The sequence below is a fragment of the Mirounga angustirostris genome, unplaced genomic scaffold (assembly GCF_029215605.1).
Source record: "Mirounga angustirostris isolate CCGP_5_RB_7025 unplaced genomic scaffold, mMirAng1.0.hap1 SCAF_1, whole genome shotgun sequence".
Taxonomy (NCBI): Eukaryota; Metazoa; Chordata; class Mammalia; order Carnivora; family Phocidae; genus Mirounga; species Mirounga angustirostris.
The window spans coordinates 60,382,746-60,398,008 of NW_026991709.1; the positions used below are offsets into that span (position 1 = coordinate 60,382,746).

The following is a 15,263-nucleotide window of genomic DNA, read 5'->3' on the forward strand; positions in this document are numbered from 1 at the left end:
TTCTATCCAAATCTCAAGACTCATTAATGGGAGAGTAAAGTTGGGGAAGATCAAGACCAGAAAGAAGGCTAGGGCCCGAGTAAGGAAAATGGGGCTGACCTATCTAATTTGTATCATCTCCTAAAATCTATTCTACTCAACTACCCACTAAGCTCTTTCAGACATGGTCACGGTGTATTTACATCTTGGACACAGTGTAAAGTTACATGCATGAGGCTCAAAGCATTACCTGAATAGATACAAAATGCTCCATGGTGTGCACAAATGGGTGGAGTAAATTTGATTACACATTCTGAAAGTGAACTCAGGGCTTCTACAATGGATGCCTCTCTACAGAATAACTGCAATAATGATGATTACTATGGCATCTACTGCAGTAACAACAAATGAAAAATCAGTTCCTTTCATGACTGAATTGAGCCCTTAGACTTTTGACTATAGCACAACACTGCTTAATAATCAGTAAAACCTATTATTATCTACCTTGCCTATGGTTTGCCTAGCACAGAGCTTGCCAATTAGCATCTTAAAATATTTGGGGTATAGACAGTGAACCTAATTGCAAAGATTATTTTCTGAGAAGACATAAGACGTGATCAAATGACAACTAATCTACTTCTATAAATGCTGGGTATGGTGGGCTACAGACCTTTGTACATGAAACAAAACATGGGGAAAATGAGATATTTTTTAAATGTTATCTACTCTATTTCATGATTATAGCTAAACATTACATTCGACTTCTCCTCAGTCCCAAGACTTTAACTCAATTCAGTTATTTTGACATTTTTGGTATTAGCATGAAGACAAATTCAAGACTGAATAATGAGCTGACCTCTCACACAGCACTGAAAGTTTTGGTTATTTTTTAAATCCTTTTTCAGTAGCCAGATATCTTCATTCCCATTAGCAAACTTCCTGGACAATTCCTCCTGACATTAATGTAATTGCCTCTTTGTCATACACAAAAAACTTTATGGCAACACCATTAGTTTGATCTTTAAATGGCAGACTCTCTCATCAGGCTCAATACTGAACCAGAATTAGATTTGATCAATACTTATATGGAGCAGATCTGAATGACTGAATATTGATAGTGTTGTTTTAGTAACTTTATAGTACTCATCTTGGTGCATACAGATTTGGTGCCCCAGGACTTCTTTCCCAAGAGGCTGGAAAGTAAGGTTCTTTAAACACATTTTATAAAAGACATGTGCTGATGTACATTGATAAGATTCAGTTCAAATGTGGAAGCCCTGCATCTTTTATGGGCTTATCCTTGCTGTTGAAGGTGTGATCTATAGACTACCAGACATCACCTGGTCTCCAGTTAGAGATGCCATACTTAATGAGTCAGGCGATTCATATGCACATTAGCATTTGAGAAGCTTTGATCTATGTGATTTCCTTTGTAGATGTGGAAGAATGAAAGAGGAATATAGGGAAATCATGCAACAAACATTCATAACATTCCTTCATTTACTCAACATGTATTTTTTGAATACTTTGTTTGGGCAATTCTCTGTGCTGGGAGCTAGGGACACAGCTATGAATAATTTAGACCTTACCACTATATGTATGGGGTCTCTAGTTGCCCAGATACTTTGCTATGGGCCCAGCACTGTACCGGTAATATAGGACTTTGAAAGGAGTGTAATTCATTTTGCTGAATTTATAAGCAATTAGTACATGTGCAAGTGCTCTAGGAGCTACAAGGACTTACAAAGGTGTAGGCCCTACCCTCAATGAATTTACATAGAGTGGCAAGACACATTCCTAACTCTTATAACCCAATTAAGCCAACAAGATTTACATATGTAAAACAATTTGGGGCTTATCTATATCCTTGCTGCTGAAGGTGTAATCTATAGACTACCTGGGCATCACCTGGGCTCCAGTTAGAGATGCCAGACTTACGAATCACAAGTAAAATAAATTGCATAATGTGAATTACAAGTGGTATTGTGATTCACAGAGAGAAAGTGTAGTGTTTGAAGAACTGTTTGGATTAGGTTTAGGATGAGACCTGTGATGGCTGTTGAAAATACAAGGGATACTTTTTCATTGTGGACTTCAGAAAGGAAGCATTTTCAAATGGATAGTTCAGAAAATAAAAGGGAAAAATAAAGCTAGATTTGGAAATTTGGGAGCCATTGAGTTTCTTTATAAGAATGTATCCCATTAAATCTATTAGAGAGTAAACTGAGATACCTGCACCTCAATTATGGTTTAAAAGATCAATATAAAGGGATATAAAAGGGCCAATATCCCACTCTTTCATAGGAGCCCTGAACGTGTCTGACCCATGTCTTCAGATGTAGGAAGGGCCAGTACAACAGTGGGGGTGACAAAGGTTTAGATGTCAGAAGACCTGAGGTTTTTGCTTCCCGGTACCTCACACGAATTATAATGTGGTAAGGGACATCACAGTCCTCACTTCTTTATTGGTAAGAGAACAAATTATTTTGTTTCTGCCTCTGTCTCAGCTAGTATGTGATGATCCCCAGGCAGTGTCCCTTACCCTCCATGCCATCCCATAGGAATTTCACACATCCAGCATGTCTGCCTCTTATGGAAGTTGGAAACTGAGACAATGTGTCTCTCTGGTGTAGTTGCTTACAAAGTCTCGCAAAATACCTTCAACAACCAGGGGTCCCAAATTTCTAGGATAATTCTGTTTTCAAATACTCCATAACAAAGTCTTTCTAAGTGCATTTTTTGCTCAGTGTAATGAGGGGTGGGGGCGGGAACTGAGTTTTGAAACTATATGGATAAGTTCAGATCATCAGACAATTCACCTATCCTCTCTGAGACTTAACTTCCAGGTCAGTAACATGAAGATAATACTCTATAGGACTTGTAAAGATTATGTGATGTATGTAAAGCCTGGCACAGTATGACATGAGAAGCAAGCCTAAATAAAAGGTAGATTATTAGCCATATATAGCTAGGGTGGATTATATGGGCATATATAGCTACATATAATACATGGTCCATATATATTGTTCCCCTTAATCACTTTAGGTTACAATTTTCCGTGCAGTTGTGCTCACTGCCCATACACTTCCACTGAAGTGGAAGTGTGATAAGTATATTTACTTTTCAACACCCTTTCCTTCACCCCTTTTCATTCTGTACAATCAGATCTCTCATGGAAATCAAATCTGTCATGGAAAGGTCACACATGCCATGAATGAAAGTAAAGAAGCCTATGTAGCAATACCTTTTCTCCTCCCCCTACCCATTATCAGCTGTGCCCCAAAGAAAGAAACTAAAGTCTAAGCATAATTAAATAAGGTTGATTCTTTTTCTATATCTCTTTTTTATGGGATGTGAGAATTAAATTATATTTATGGCAGGTGCTCTATGAATTAAACAGGTGAATGGCTAAAAAATAACACCATCTTCATTTGCTAATTAATAGAGCAAATTTGGTTTCCTATTGTGTGTCAGTCACTATAATATGCAGGAGCTCACATTCCAGTGGGAGAGACTAACAATTGTAATATAATGTGATAAGAACTGTAAGAGAAATATGTAATTAAGCAAATCCTAGCTGCTATAACCAAAAAGAAGTGCATAATGGTTCAGATATGATAAATATCTGTCATTCATATAAAATCTGAAATGGGTGACTGAACAATGGGTGAATTCTCCAAGACATGGTTTAGGGGCCCAGGGTCCTTCCTTCTCCTAGGTGACACCATGTCTTAGACCCATGGGGGAAAAAGATGGTGGGAAGGGGCACACACATTACTTCTGCTCACATGCAGTTGGCCATAACTCAAGACTTTGGAGTTCTTTCCAGAAGTGTGGGTGGTGGTGGGGTGCGGTGGGAAGTGTTTTAAGGTTCATTTTATTCAAAATAGATATATTACGTACTTAGGTCCTGCTAGTCACAATATTAGACATTAATCGGAATCAGCTGCTGCCTTCAGGGAATCTCTAGTCTAGGATCTTGGACCAGCAACCTCAGCATCACCTGGAAGGTTACTGGAGACCCAGACCTAGGGAATGAGAATCTGGATGATTCACATGTACATGAAAGGTTGAGAAGCACTGGTCTAGGCCATTCCACAGGGACTCCTCTCAGAGAACGTTGTTCGTTGTTGAGGCCCAGCAACTTGAAAAAGCTTTACATTACACAAGGAGGAAAGTGTGCTTGTGGGCCTGGGTAAGGGCTGCTGGAGAGAAAGGAACTGATTGGAAGCCAGAGTCGGTTGCGGAGGAGAGGCTAATGGCCCTTTCTGGACAGGGCCTCGTATCTAGGAACTTCTACTTGACAGACTCATGAGTGTCCTCACAAAGATTTATGTTAGACATGTCCACATTCTCCCACACATATTGCTTGTATGTCCTCAGACATAATATTATATAGAGCTAAATCTTTGCACCCTGGAATTTATAAGCGCTAATGAAACTGATTAGTTAAACACATTATTTTTGGTATATTTGGAGGGGAGGGAACCCTCTCATACAAAGCAGTTACTCAGAAGTCCTGCCCTGCAAATTTTATACTTGAATGTAAAATCCGAAACCACAAATGCTGAACCAAAGCTCGTATTTTCTAAGATATGCATGTGCAGAGAATTTCTGTCTCTGCTGTGACACAAATACCATTATGAAAGCATTTAAAATATGACAAATTTGGCCTGAAATCTATGTCAGCCCCCTAGGTTAGGACTTAGGACTTCACTTGCCTTTGTGTGTTCTGTGTTGTAACCACATCACCATTAGTCATTTTTCCCCTAGCCTCTCTCTCTCTTTTGCTCTTTTCTCCCCTTGCCTCTTCCTCCCTTCAGGAACACACTCTTGCTATTCTGACAACTGGAATATATATGCCACGGTAAACAGAAAATGATTGAAAGACAAATCTAAGCTGACGGTATAACCTGGTGTGAGAGGAGACGGCTTAGAATTTATAATTAGAAGCCTATTTTAGCTTCCTTCATAGGACTGTTGAAATTCCTTTCAAGGGTGTCTTGACTGCCTTGAAAATGAATGTCATTGAGGACATTTTTTTGCCCTCTCTTGTTTCCTTGGCAACAGGTTGATGATGCAGCAGCTAAAATCCACTGTCTCCCTGGAGATACTGGTGTGGGCAGGCTGCAAACCACTGGTAATGCCTGCCATGTGTACTGAACTTGACCAGATCTTTTTAATCCAGTCCTACTATATGCCTTATACAAAGAGATCTACCTAGTAGAAGAATGGCTTTACAATATAATTTTTGGTATGACTTTCAGTAAAAGGAGTATTCATCTGCTTTTTAAAATGGCTTACCTTTCACATAAAACTTAATAATGAGTCTTGAAATGTAGAAGTCTCAGGTAATTGTATACATCAATTCAGTGTCAGAGTAATATATTAAAAAAAAAAAACTTGTTCTGTGTCAATATAAAGTCTGAGGGAAGGGGACAAGGGATCAAGGGTCAGGACCCTTTCCTCTAGATTTATGTCAAGCGTATGGTCCTTGTTGGGTAGCCACAATCAACAGCCACTCTCCACCCCTTGAATGTTCTGAAACAAATCATGCCTATGATCTGCAGAGAAAACATAGAATAACCATAAATGGATAATGTCTGTCCGTGTTCTCCTCTGGAAGATAAGGGAAAGGGAGCAACTAGAGAAGAAAGTTCAGCTATGGGAGCACCACTCAGGAAAAGCATATGAGATGGGTCAAGGGACAGACAGACACAGCTGTAGACAAGGCATCTGGGCCGTAGATGGACCTACTGCCAAATTTAGGATGGTCCAGACACTCAGGGATGGATGAATGAAGAAGGCTTTATGGAAACATGATAAACAGAGGGAAACCCAGGTAATAAAACCATAAGGTTGGTGCAACAGGTGAGCAGAGAAGATGGAATTAGACAAGGGAAAATTACAGCTGAATTCAATTAAAGAGTAGCATTTAGAATGGGTTGATTTCTTCTTGAAGTAATTGAATCCAACCAACTGCTGAATTTATGCTGAGAATAGATCCAGAGAAAAAGAGAACAAAAAAGAGACTATGTTTTACCTGAAGAGGATGCAGAGGAAAAGAGAAAACATGGGGAGGTGAGGACTGGATGGTGGCTGAGAGACAGGTGGGTGTGGTTATGTAAAGGAGAAGCAGGAAAAGGAAAAATAAAGTCCATGGACTCCATCCAATACCAGTCACGAGCTGCTGAAGGAAGGAGAATGCCTGCTATGGGCAACTCAACTGAAGACAAATACACTGAACATACAACATATTCAGTAAACATGTAAACTAAATGGGTAATAGATATTATAAAGCTAGGAAGGATTCTAAGAATTTACAAATTTTTCATTGCCCACATGTGACTTGTAAATATTCTGGGTGATGAGTTCCTTCTGAAGTCTGTAAAGATGTGCAGGTAACTTGCTTTTTGTCCTCTCAGTTCCAGTAGTTGGTTCAGGGACTAAGGAAATATCTTGGGAAATGAAATTTTTATACAATTTTTTTTAAGATTTTATTTATTTATTTGACAGAGAGTGAAAGAGCAGGAGAGAGTGAGCATCAGCAGGGGGAGGAGCAGAGGGAGAGGGAGAAGCAGACTCCCTGCTGAGCAGGGAGCCTGATGCGGGGCTGGATCCCAGGACCCCGAGATCATGACTTGAGCCAAAGGCAGACGCTTAACCAACTGAGCCACCCAGGTGCCCCCAGTATTTTTTTTTTAAAGAACATGTTCACTGATCTAACCTTTTGCTGCCTCCATTGACATGAGCAGCAGGGCCCCAATGAATCAACACCGTAGTTTTCCTTCATGTTCAGGCAGAACAAATAGTGTAAGAATATGAAGAATAAAAAGAGCAATCAGAATTCTTACTGATGCACTAGCAGTTCATTGCACTGGCTTTGGAGTCAGGTAGCCTGCACTGGAATCACTAATCTAGTTCTTAACTGCTGGGTGATGTTGAAGGAGGTAATTAATTTATCCAGGCATCCGCATTTTAATCTGTAAAATGGTGAAAATAATAATAATATCTACATAATAAAGCTATTCTTGGATTAAATCATGAAATGCGTGTAAAGCTTTTTTTTTTTTTAAAGACTTTATTTATTTATTTGAGACAGAGAGAGCATGAGAGGGAGGAGGGTCAGAGGGAGAAACAGACTCCCTGCCGAGCAGGGAGCCCAATGCGGGACTCGATCCCGGGACTCCAGGATCATGACCTGAGCCGAAGGCAGTCGCTTAACCAACTGAGCCACCCAGGCGCCCTAAAGCTTTTAACTCAATTCTTGGCACATAAAAAAAAAAAACCTTAGCTATATTTTATGATGATCAACATACTTGACTAATCAAACTAATGTGAAACCTAAATTCATTATTAAGTTAACATCTGGATTGGGCAGCTATGATGAACAAAATGGAGTAAATGTCTTATTTCCAACTCTTTATCTGATAGTACCTCTGATTCTACCTTATATGTATAACTGGGCTTGCTAATGCTTCCAAAATCAGTCAATGTATTACTATTAAAATGTTAGGCAATGATTGACAAATTAATTTTCTTCCATCCTCCTTTGGTTATTTCCCTTTTAAAAATTGTATTTGAATTTAGTTAATTCAGTGAATTTAACTTATGATAGATTTAAAGAAGCTCTATCTTTTTAATCAGATGATGATTCATTACAGATTCACTGACAATTTTCACAAATCACCATTTTAAAATGCTGTCTCTGATATTCTTTTTCAATTTTCTTCTCTCTCTCTCTCTCTGTAACGTATATACATTGGGGGGGGAGGTGAAAAAGGAAGAGGATTAAATTCATCTTGGCCAAGTATCTTCTACTGCAGAGCAGAGGTCAGATACTTGATGGAGTAGGGGTAAATGTTCTAGGTCATGCAGGCACCACCAGCAGCAGTAGGACATGAGGATAAAGCAGAATGTTTGAGCCAGGAGAACAAGGCAGAGGCCGCGGGATAGTGAACAGACCAAAAAAGCAGTGATGATTCTGCAAGAGGATAGAAATGGACACAACCAACAGTTGGGTGATAAGGAAGACTGGACTCTCCCTACCAGAAAGGAAAGCCAGAGCACAAAGATAGCTTGTGAGTCAAGTGGGCCAAAAACCAGGAATCTAGGCAGACAAGCATCCCACAAGAAGAGTGGGCTCAGAAGTGGGTCAGGAAGCCAAGTAGACAAGGAGCGACAATCAAGAATAGGTCCAGGAACCAGGGAACAATTTGTCTCTTAGTTCTGCAGAGGGCACTGTCCCACCCAGGAATTTCTCAGAATTTTTGGTTGGGACAGAAATCTATAGTATGGACAGGTCAGAACTGGAAAGTTCTAGCAGAGAGGTCAGTCATCTGAATGGAAGAAGGAAAAAAGAGGTAACAGCTCAAGACAGATGCTGACCCAAAATTGGTTTGATGAGCTAAATTCAGATAAATCACCAAGATCAAATGGCATCCACCCAGTAACCTTTAAGAAATTTAAGGCTACGGCTTTGGAATGTATATCTAAAATGGACAGTCTGTCATTGGAAATCATTGCTGTGAGGGGAACTTTTATTCTTTTTATTTATTTATTTTTTTCTCCAGGATTCTTTCTACCTCAGGGCCAAATACCTTAAAGGTCTGCTCGATTTTCAAGCTTGTATTTTTTCAATCCAAAGGACAGTCCCCGGGTGAAGAGATGCGTGTTATCCAGAATTGCAGGGAGCCAATGTGGGCCATGTTCAGGTGGCTCTGAAAAGAGTAACCTGACTTAAGCCTGCAGTGGGGCATGGGGCCACAGCGAACAGGAACCGAGGGAAACCAGGGTAATAGGGGAAATTACAGGAGTGAATCACGGATTATAGGAGGCACATGTTATAAAGCCTGCTAAACAAATGACTAGTGGACCTTCCCCTGAGGTTTACTTATTAATACACAGACTCTGTTTCCCTCCATTGACTTTGCACTTCAAATAGCTAGGTGCACATGTCCCGTGTGGGAGGGACTCCGTGAAGAAAGTTGAAGGAAAGTAAAGGGTAGGACGTGGTCCCAAAGGCAAACCCCTGAGCCCTCAATTAATGTGAAATAATGGAACAAAAAAGCTGGAGAGTGTTTGGTTTGCAGGCACCTAGAATAATTACATGTGAAATTTTTTTTGTTATGTTTTTATATATGTCAATTCCTTCTGTAATCCTTTTAGTGCACTGCAGTCCTCAGGGGCACTAACTTTGACTTTAAGCCCATTCAGCAAAATCTGTGTGTTTTGGCATTTTTCCATTATGTTCAAGCTGAAAAAATCAAGCTCTATGTTTTTTTTCTAAACCTTGATAGAACCAACAAGAACCAAAGTCATTTTCTGGCTTATAAGAGGGAAGGACTTGCTCCTTTAGGGCAAACTGGTCCCTTGATCTACAAAAAGCACCTAAACAACTACAGTTACAAAAATGCAAAGCAAAAATCTATGCATTATTCTTCAACAATAATACCAAAGCTGTGAAAGAAGCAGATCTTCTCAGTGAGAAACCAAGGGTTCAATTTGGTGATGTGAATTATGATACGAGTTTGAGCCAGAGAAATATTGCTTCAGAGGCTGCTTTGGGGACAAGCTGGGATGGGGGTAAGGAGAATATTTATTTTCTCTACAAGAATGTAGACTACCCCATGCCTATACATCCTTGCTTATATTGCTGGTGAATGTGAGTATATGTAAATGTGTGTGAGTGTGTGTTGAGCTCAGTCCTAAAACCTAAGAACTGCAGGTTGGAATTTGATTTTCACAGTAAAAACCATTTCAAGGAGATGACTAATGATAGCAAACCAGTGGAAATTCCATGCAGACTATGCTCTTGATGGCTTATATTTTGAATAATTTAAAACTGACAGTTACCAGTAATTCCATTACTAGGTATATACTGAAGGGAAATACACAAGACCTTGTACATGAAGTTTCACAGCAACATCATTCATAATAGCCCCAAAGTGGAAACTTTCCAAATATCCATCACCTGATGGATAAATAAACAAAATTGGTATATCCATACAGTAGAAGATAATTAGGCAATAAAAAAGAATAAAATTCTCATACATGATACAGTATGGATTAACCTTGAAAATATTATGCTAAATGAAATAAACCAGCTACATAGGACTGCATATTGTGTGTTTTCATTTATATGAAATGTCTAGAACAGACAAATGTATATAGAGAGAGAATAGAGATGGTGGTTGCAGTTTGTGTTGGGGGAGGGGAGCAGGAATGGAAATGACTGACCGCTACTGGATATGAGATTTTTTGAGTGGGGAAAGAATGATGCACATGTTCTAGCATTAGATTGTGGTGATGATTGCACAAATCAGAGAACATACTAAAAACTACTGAACCACATACTGTAAAGTGAACCATAGGGTATATGAATTAAATCTCAAGTTTAAAAATAAAAAATAAACACTGAATGACTCAGTTTGGGCAAAGGTCTACCCGTATGATGTACTGGGTAGCAGCAACATGGGCTCTCATGTCAGGCTATCTGGATTCAAATACAGTTCTGCCACATACCAGCTGTGTGATATTGGGCAAATTACATACCTGCTTTGTACTTCAATTTCCTCATCTGTAAAATGGGGGAAATAATTGTACATCTCTCGTGAGATCGCTTTGAGGATTAGGTGAATTAATAATGTAAGTCCTTAGAGCAGTACTTGGCACTTAATCAGCATGTATAAACATTTGTTATTATTATCATTACATGTTTACTGAAGTGTTGCCTTGGTAAGACCTGGGAATAAGGTCATACTCTGGTGGGTAGGAGGTGACATTTCATTTATAGAAAGTGGTTATTCCCATTGGCAGTCATCCCAATAAGTCACTAATCTTAGGATAGGTAATGAGACTTTGGAAATTAGGACTTCACACCTCACAAGAGTCCAGCTTCTTTTCTCTGAGCCTAGGGCTGTTGGCATCAGATTCTAAGGATTGTAGACTTAGCAGATTCCTGGTGATGGAATTAGGTCAGTCCCCACTTCAGAGAAAGGCTTGGAAAGAGACGGGAAGCCTTATAGCTGGTCAGGCAATGATGTAAGGAAACTGTGAATGTGTACCTGACCTGTGAGCTCTGAGAGCAGGACTTCCAGAAGCAGCTGAAGGTAGCTCTATTGATTGTGATTCCCTTCTGCCACCCAGAATTCCAGTAAAGTCCTACGAAAAGGCACAGCCTGAACTCAGCTGGACTGTGGGGAGGGAAGAGAAAGATGCACTTCATATTCCCAATAGCAGAGGACATTCCCAAACCCATGCTATCCCAAGGCAAGTAGAAGAGTTGCAGAATTCACTGGAGAGCTCAGAAGTCCCAGACTCACAGGGGATCAACAGAGGTGCAGTCAGTGGTCGTTAGATGGGGTAGATATTGGTAAGTCCAGAGCACGAACGATGCGGGGAAGAGGCAAAAGCCGAGGATGACAGAGAAGCCCTGGCACTGCCTGGAAGGGCAGATGAGACAGGTGAGGGACCGATGTCCACGGCATGGGCAGGTGTGGCTTAGAACACCTATCATTGGTGTAATCTCACACATACTTTCAGGCTTATGAAGCCTAATATTTATTACATGTGACATAGACAAACTTTCAAAACCCAAGAGTCAAATTAAGGCAAAGTCTTCCACATCATTTTCCATAAGAAGAAAACTTCTTGGATCTCTGAGTGTTCTATCTACCCTCAATTTTCTGTATTTGCCTTTATTACTGTTTTATTTACACTATTTTAGGACTGTTTACTTGCCATTCTCAAACATGGGTTATGGGCTTCTTGAGGACAACTATGGGATTTTAAATGTTCTTCTCTCTTTTTTTTTCTCCTTTGCTTGTTAATTTCTGGGTCACCTTTGCTTAGCTGAGCTCCTGACTTACACTGAACACTCAGTGAATGAATGAATCTCGGGGTGAGGATAATTTATGTATGAGAATCTTAGATTACAACCAGCCTTGGGTAGTAAGATGAGATCCAATTACATTTTTTCTGTTCCTTTCCTTTCCATGAGATTCACTGAGCTGTCCAATTTGATGCTCCCATGCAAGTCAGCCCCTCCCTTTTCTGACCCAGTCTCCCATTTTCTGCTCCTCTGTGCCCTGTGAAGCTCCTGTGAAGCCACCAAGAACATTTTGCTATGCGTGGATCTTTTTAAGATTTTTTAAAATTTATTTATGTATTTGGAAGAGAGGGAGAGATGGCATGCGCATGGTGGGGAGGGGCAGAGGGAGAGAGAGAGAGAAACCCAAGCAGACTCCACACTGAGCATGGAGCCCTATGAGGGGCTTGATCTCATGATCCTGAGATCAGACCTGAGCCAAAACCAAGAGTCAGATGCTTAACTGACTGAGCCACCCAGGGGCCCTGCAGATCTTTCTTTAAAAGACTCCCTCCATGTATATGCTTAACTAATACTGGACTGTTCACCTTTCAGATCACTCTATCTTGGTCCCATTGGCTGGTTTCATTCTTTTCAACTGTCAAAAGGTTGATGGTTCTAGAATCAGATCATTTGATTTCTTCTCTTTTCATTCTGTATCTGCTCTTCTTGGGTGAAATGGGGCCATAGAGTAGGGTGAATGTTCAGCAGAGTCAGAAGGCCAGAGTGACTACATAGGGGAGTAGATTGGAGATGGATGTTAATGGTATACTGTGGAGTCTGAATCCTGTGGGGGTTTGTGTTTGTTTCTTTGAAGGGAGGTTTTAAGCAAAGGAGCCACACAATAAAAGCTCTAATTCTGAAAAATAATTTGTGGTGTGTTTTAAATGGTCTAGTGCTAATAGAGTTTAAATCAGGGAGATCAGCTGATTCGAGCTGACCATGGGAAATGGCAGTGAGTATAGGGTGGGGGAGATGGATTTAGGGCATTTCCAAAGAATGTATAAGATTTAGTGACTATCAGTTATGGGAGAGAAGAGAAAAGAAGTCAAAGATGACTGTGGTTTCTGGCATGGCTAACGCACAAATGGTGATCATGTATAACCAGTAGGAGATAAAAAAGGACAAGAATAATTAGCCATGGTCTGATTTGGGGGTATTATTGAAGTAAGTAATTTCCCTAGGTCTCTCATGGTCAGTGTCTCCTGGGGATGGGTGGCACCTCATCAGTTTAATTGGCACAGATGTAGGTAAGGCCTCAGGTGACAAATGACAAAATTATATCAACTGACAACATCTTCACCAAGGCTTCATAGCTCTTTCCCCTTTAATCAGGATTATCACAAAAGCCCAACATAAGAGAACTAACATGAAAATAAAAATATTTTGGCCTAAGTCCAAGTTATGCCACTAACCAGCTGTGTAATATGGAGTATTCCACTTCTTTGAGCCTTATTTTTTTTTTTAATCTGTACAATGAAAAAATAATACTTACCTCACAGGATGGTGATAACAAGTAAATAAAAATGTAGAGAAATTAGGTTGTGAAGCAGCAGATGCAATAGCTGGCTTGAACAAATGCAGTGCCAGTCTGAGGAGCCATTTGGGCTCAGGGTTTGTAAAGGCAAGATCCAGGGTTAGAAGGACAGGTCCGACACTCCTAATGACTGCATGTCTCTAACTTTGATGCAGCCTGGGAAGATACCCACTCAATAATCTAAGAGGCTTCATGAGCTCCATGTTACATTCTCATACTTCATGTACCCATGGTATGTCTGAGGTGGAAGAGGTCTCAAACATCACATACTTTGTTTTGCAGATGATGAGTCTGAGGCCAGAAACGTTATAAAATGTGCCCGAAGTCACAGAGACCAATAAGAACGTGGGTGAGAACCCATGTTTCTCAACTCCCAGCTCAGGACTTATCCACTGTATTGTGGGGCCTTTCCATTGCTGTTGAAAAACATACATCTCACTCTGACAAAAGAATCATCTTTGAGAGCCTATCTTTTTGTCTTTCTTTTTTTTATAAGATTAAGTTTATTGGCGTGAGAATGATTTATGGCCTAAAATTAATCTTTGCTGGCCCATCTGCTTTACCAAACTGTACTTCCCTTGGTCTTCCCTTGAAAATTAACATTTTTTTCTCTCTTACGCACGCCCCCAAAATAAATAAAAAAGTAAACCAGTGGACAGAAAACTTCTATACACACTTTAGCACTTCTAAGTCCTAAGGGAAAAAACTCACAGAAGTAGACTGACATGAGCAAGGCGGTGTTATTAGCCAGCACTTTCCACCATCCTGCAGTCATAGGAGGACATGCATTGTGCAGTTTCAAATCCAAAGTCACAGGAAATTTACTTTATCCACTTCTCATGCCACTCCTCCAACCTGTCATAGCAAATGTAGAAATTGCATTTTAAAAAAAAGAAAGAAAGAAATTGCATTTTGATTATCTGATCTTTGGGGCACCTGGCTGGCTTAGTCAGTAGAGTATGCAACTCTTGACCTCGGGGTTGTAAGTTCGATGCCCACGTTGGGTATAGGGATTACTTAAAAATAAAATAAAAATAATTCTGTGATCTTTATCATCTCCATTCATATAATTACCACTTCCCAACCCCTTATTAAGGAGACTCTTAACAGATGCCACCCTGACACTGGGCTGGGGAAGGAAAGAATGTGGAATGGGAAAGGATTTGTCCTGTGTCCCATGGCGGCTGGATGGCTATTAGGTGATTCAGAGAGGAGAATCTTGGGTACCATTCCTGACACTGATTCATTTGTGTATGTGCTACTTTGAGAGCTGAAGTCCGCTCCAGGGATGTGTTAGGTGGTGAGTCAGGACACTGTCAGCTCTGATGGATCCCATTCACAGTCTAGGAACAGGAACTGCTTTCCTTAGCTTAGTATCCCCTACCCCCATGCCCTGCATAGTCAGGAGTGCACAATACAGTGTTGTGTGTTTAATTTATTGAGCTATAACTCAGCATATGCACAATACAGTTGTGTTGAATGAATAAATTTATTCAAAAGTCAGTGGTATTCTTTCAGGCAAGAACATTTATTAGGCCCCCCAAAATCCTCATTCATTTGCTTACTGGTATAAGGAGTTTTATTTCTTTTTCTCAAAGTTCTAATACCTATGAAAACTCAGATGCTCCCAAGACTAGTAATAATAACAATAAAATTTAACAATAACAATAAAATGTAACCTTTAATGAATGCTTATTGTGGGCCCATGCTGTGCTAAGCATTTTGTGTGCCTTTTCTCATTTACTCATTACAACATCCCATTGAGGGAGGCACTATTATCAACTCTATTTTATAGCTGAGGAAGCTGAGGCTCAGAGGTCATACAATTTGTCCCAGGTCAAAGAGCTAGTAAGGGGGAAAGCAGGGTTTGAATGAAGG

At 40.1% G+C, this 15,263-nt stretch overlaps 1 long non-coding RNA gene across 1 annotated transcript in view; it reads right to left on the minus strand.

The window, feature by feature from the left end:
* Positions 1-14,105: 14,105 nt before the first annotated feature.
* Positions 14,106-15,263, minus strand: part of LOC135364628 (uncharacterized) — an 81,278-nt gene continuing 80,120 nt past the window's right edge. The window contains exon 5 of the long non-coding RNA XR_010412072.1: positions 14,106-14,240. This is a non-coding gene — a long non-coding RNA (uncharacterized LOC135364628). The remainder of the gene's footprint in view (positions 14,241-15,263) is intronic.